The sequence below is a fragment of the Pteropus vampyrus genome, unplaced genomic scaffold, assembly GCF_000151845.1.
Source record: "Pteropus vampyrus isolate Shadow unplaced genomic scaffold, Pvam_2.0 Scaffold474, whole genome shotgun sequence".
NCBI classification, from domain to species: domain Eukaryota; kingdom Metazoa; phylum Chordata; class Mammalia; order Chiroptera; family Pteropodidae; genus Pteropus; species Pteropus vampyrus.
This window is the reverse complement of record NW_011889255.1, coordinates 282,018-287,689: the sequence shown is the minus strand read 5'-3', so window position 1 is coordinate 287,689 and position 5,672 is coordinate 282,018. Positions and strand designations below refer to the sequence as shown.

At 33.8% G+C, this 5,672-nt stretch overlaps 1 pseudogene; it reads right to left on the bottom strand.

Moving 5' to 3' along the window:
• Positions 1–255: 255 nt before the first annotated feature.
• LOC105307091 lies at positions 256–1,195 on the bottom strand (annotated as a pseudogene).
• Between the last annotated feature and the right edge of the window lie 4,477 nt (positions 1,196–5,672).

Here is a 5,672-nt window from a genome sequence, read left to right as displayed (position 1 = left end):
CTTTTATGGGTGAATGATATCCCATTGTATATATGTACCACATTTTCTTTTTGCCTTCTTGATTTGAGTTTTTTCAAAATTAATCATTTCTTTCACCCTATGAAACTAAGGTCCCTAAGAATAAAGTGAGGTTACCATGATGACATTCATCATCATTATTTAGAAACATAGACATAAAATAAACATTTTTTTTTCTGTTGTAGCTACATAATCAACAGATAAGAATGTCCTTTATTGTAATTTCAAGTCTTTGTGTCATCGTAGTAAGTGACTTAGTTGTTTTCTGAGTGATACCATGATGTCTTTGTTCCTCAGAGTGTATATAATGGGATTCAATGTTGGGATCAAAATGGTGTAGAAGAGAGAGATCACTTTCCCAGTTCCTTCAGATTGATTTGTTTTGGGTTGCAAATACGGTTCCATAGAATAAGACCACAACTGTCAGGTGAGAAGAACAGGTAGAGAAGGCTTTTGCCTTCCCGCTGGCTGATGATATTTTGAGAATGTTGGCAATAATTTTTCCATAGGAGATAACGATCAATAGAAACGGAACCATGACAAACACCAGTGAAGCTAGATAAATTGCAATCTCATTCAGAAATGTGTCCCCGCAAGCAAGCTTGAGAATTGGGGGGATGTCACAGAAGAAATGATTAATCCTGTTAGACCCACAAAAGAGTAGAGAAAAAATCTGACATGTTTGCCCGATTACAACTGGAACTCCACTGATCCAGGAGGCAATGGCCAGCTGGACACACACCTTGTGGTTCATGACCAGTGGATAGAGCAGTGGGTTACAAATAGCCACATAGCGGTCATAGGCCATTGCTGTCAGGAGGAGACACTCTGAGCTTCCAAACAGAAGGAAAAAACACATTTGTGCAGCACAAGCAACCAAAGAAATGTTTCCTTTCTGGGTCAAAAGATCCATGAGCATTCTTGGGACAGTGACTGTTACATAACAGATTTCTAAAAAGGAAAAATTGTTAAGAAAGAAATACATGGGGGTCTGGAGGACAGGGTCAATTCTTGTTATCAAAATTATGATGCTATTGCACATTAGAATAGTCAGATAGATGACCAAAAATATCCCAGAAAGAATCCATTGGCTATTGGGAATATCAGAAAACCCCAAAAGAACAAACTCCGTTATTGTAGTCATATTTGATTTTTCTGATTTTAATTGTTTCTCCATCTGCAAATATGGTAATTTCAAGTTGGTTATTCATTTATGTTCTTGAACCTCATTTCCCCCTTCTGTGAATTGGATTATTTGCATGAATGTATTTCTGCAATTTCTAAACTCATATGCACTATCACCATGCTCTGTTTCTAGAAAAGGAATTTTGATACATCAGAAAGGAGGTGATGAGCATTTGAAACTAATCCAAGAAATAAAAGCTAGCATATGTTTTTTATACTTGTAGATAATGATATCAGAGCAAATGAGAAGTGTGCATTCTTATTTACATCTTATTGTGCAGAAGTATTTTCTAATTATTTCACCACCATAAAGAATGGAATTATGGTACAGGCTTTTGCTACCATATTTGTCTGGATTCATTAGTTTTCTTTCCTTTTCTTTTTTTTCTGAATTGATTGATTTATTCCTCCTTTTTCAATTTAAAGTGTTTCTTTTAAAGCTTTTGTTTAATTCTTATGTAAAATAAGTTTTAAGTCCTTCCATTAATAGTCTAATGAGAATCAATTTTCTTAGACTAATCCTTTGTTATTTACGGAATAAATATAAGCAATATTATTATGTTACTTTATGAACCCCTCTCTTTATTTATATTAAATATGGAAATCACTAATCCTAGCATACTGTTCAATAACTTTCCCTATAAACATCCCCATACAGTGTATGATAAATATCAATAAATATCAATTAACCTTTAACTCATTTAATAAATATGACCCATTCATCTCAATATTTTTTTGTTTCCCTCCCTTCCTCGGTAAGATTCTAGTTTCATATAATTCCATTGAACAAAATTAATTCCCTTTCTCTATTTTCCCCTTGTAATGTCACCTAATAAAGTGTAACTTTGATTAAATACAATTAATATTTACTCTGGGTATACAAATGGCTGGAGCCTATGAATCAAACTTAAACACACACGCACACACACACACACACACAATCTTGTTTCACTTCATATTAATTCCATTCAATATCAGGCAGTCAACATTGTTTGACTATTTCAACTACAGTTTATTAATATTAGTTCTCTAACTATCCAAAACAAATATATGACAAAGATTATGTTTTCTATCTCATCACTTTGTTACACCCATCTTCACCTGTTAGTCCCAACACCTGATACTTTTTCATTGATACTTTGGTAAATCAACTCAGACAAATAGTCTCTTGTATTTCTTTAGTTTTACTAGTACTGGTTCTCAAAATTACCCTAAATGAATAATAGTGATTATTAATGTCTTCACTATCAACATTTGCCCTACATCTAATTTTTATTACTTTATAATTAAGAAAGTAAGGAACTACATGAGTTACCTTAAGTAGTTAACTCATTTTCAAAGAAACATTTTAGAATTTCATGCCTTTCTGTTTTATTTTTTGCATCTTGATCCCACGATTAAGAACTATCTTTAAATAAAATAGTCTAACAAAACAATTACAGCTTACCTTCACAAATTTGCATGAAGATGTCTATGTGAGTGGAGGTGATTTTTAACCTGTAAATCTGTCAAATACTTCTGACATGTTGAGGAGCCCCTGTAATTCTATGACAGTCATCCTGGCATCAAACATTGGCTGCTCTTAAGTCAAAGGCAGCCACGCTCACCTGGGGAAAGTTTTCTCTAGTGTGTTAATTAAATTTCCAAATGCAGCTTTTTTTGGCAATCATCAGCGTTTATTTTTTAAAAACACTTACCTTGTAGGTGGCTGCCCTTCTCTTCACCCCTTCGCGACATGAAGCTCCCCTCAATTGGGGAGTCCCTTGATGTAGAAACACCATCTATTTGTCAAACAGTACTTTCAGGAGAAAGTTAAAAATCATTCTACAAATTGTATTTCAGACTCTTAATAATTAGTATGGATTTGTCTTCTTTACTTTTATTCCCATAACTGATCCAAATCTAGAACTTCCATACCATTAGAAAAATGTGTCACATGTTGTATCACATGACCATGGTGTGCTTGGTCTCTTCCACACATTGGGTTGTGAGAGCCCTTTTCAGAAGCTGAACTCTGTTGATAGATTAACTTTTGTGGAAATTAAATCATGGCGTGTCTGATGACGAAAAAAAACCTAGATGGATATATTCATTTTACGTCACCTACTTAGGCATCAGAGAAGGTTTCTAGCTGATTCAAAATGTAAGCTACTGCAATAAAAGCATTTTAAACAAGAGTATTTAAGACAGAAAATAAACAAAATAAATTGACACTAAAGTCCTTATTCCATTTAGCTACTTCAAAGCAATAATCATACATGATAATTCTACTAGTAATTATATTTGTTTTTTTTTTCCTGTTTCAATGTCCTTTGAGTATTTGACGTGTGTTTCTAAATGCATTTCTTTTTTGTATTTTAAGCCTCCTTTTCTTTACTACAGCATGCCTCTCCTACACTGGCCCTCTGTGCTCTATATTATGACTGATAATGTATTTGTGTGGGGTTTCCATCATGATTATCTACAAAGGAGAACTGCACAATGATTTGCCTCCAGTAAGTGTGTCATTTACTTACCTCCTGGGACAAACTGAATATCCATTCCCTGTTAACATGGAGAATTTGGATATTTCCTTATTTAATTACATATCACTACCAATGAAAAAATATGTAAAAACTAAAACAATTCCTCAGCAATATCAGTGGCTTAACCAAATAAAGAAGCATCTTCCACCCATTTCACAGAACAATTTTGCTATCAGAGATAAGAAAATGCTGGTTTCTTTCACCTCAGAATCTCACAGATCCATAGTTGGTTTGTTGTGGTCCCATTTTAGATTATCAGCATTCAGAGAGCTGAGAATTACAGACAGATGAAAAATAAGGAAAGAAGTGTGCTCTTAAGAGCCTCAACACAGAATAGACACATTGCTTCTACCTACATGCCATTGTAGGAACTAATTGCATGTCTAATGAAGAAATGAGAGGGCTAGAGAATGTTGTTAACCGTGTGTCAAAGACACAGAAACATGTTTGGAGAGCATCAAGCCAGACTCTGCCACCATCCTCAGTTTTGGTCACTAACAGTGTGCTACAGCATGCTATAACATATGTATATTTAGATTTAAGTTTTAACAGGATATTTACATAACAGAATAATTATATATGGAATATGGTTATGTATTTTATTTGGCTTTTTAGACATAATTGTTTCTAATGAAATGTCATTATAAATTTTATTTTTAATTATCAATGTTACTGAAGCATAATTTACAGAAAATAGAGTACAAACATTCAACGAGATTTAATGAAATTTAAATGCAATAAGATTGAACAAATATATAAACTCCTGAAACCATGGCTACAATGAAGACGCAGAACATTCACAATATCCCGAAGTTTTCCTCATGTAGCTTCGTAATCCACCATTCCTGGACCCCAACACAGGGAACCAGGGATCAGAATTTTGTAGCTATCATTCATTTATAATCCATCAGAATGTGTTCTTTTTTCCTGATGTCTTTGCTCACAGTAAGGATTTTAAGTTTTGTCTATGTTCTACTATGTTTTTTATTTATTGTCAGTGCAGACTTAAACTTCAAACTTTTTGCGTTCATTTATTTATCTTTTTTAAAATTTGGATTGTTTCTCGATTTTGGGCTATCAGAAATAGAGCTGCTATGTATATTGAACAAGTTTTTGAGTGGAGCATCTGTTGTCATTTCTTTTGAGATAATATTTAGAAGGGAAATGGTTGGATCATGTTGTAGTTGTATGTTTAGCACTTTTAGAAACAGTCCACATGTTTTTCAAAGTGATATACCATTTTTCACTCCTGCCTGCTGCATCTGAGCATAGCAACAGCTTGATGCCTTTGCCAACACTTGACATACTTAGAGTTCACAATTTTTTTCCATTCTCATGTGAAATTCATTATGGTTTTGATGTGCATTTCTCAAATGACTAAGGACATGTGTTTTGAATTAGGTAATTAAAAATTGGAGCAGAATTATTTTATGTGAGATAAAAATATGAGACTACCTATGAAAAGTGAACAAGATTCCTTTCTCCACATAGTGGAGAAAGACCAAAATTAATGTAGGGAGATAATGATAAACAAGAAATAAATTTTATTGAGTTATGTTTTATAGTCCCAAACGATCCATTTCAGTAGGATTTTTCTCAGTGCATGCACAACTTCTTTGTTTCTCAGACAATTTATTATGGGGTTAAACACTGGTGTCACAGTGGTGTAAAAAAGAGAAAGAAATTTGTCCATTACTGGGGAATGACTGGACTTTGGTCTCAAATATGCAATGACACCAGATCCAAAGAATGAAGCCACAACCATGAGATGGGAAGAACAAGTAGAGAACGCCTGACTCACCCAATTGCTGATGGCAGCTTCAGGATAGTCAAGATTATTTTCACATAAGATCCAAGAATTAACATAAAAAGAATTGCAACAACTAAAACAGTAACCACATCAATCAACATCTCCATCATAAAGGTGTCCCCAAAGCAAAAAAA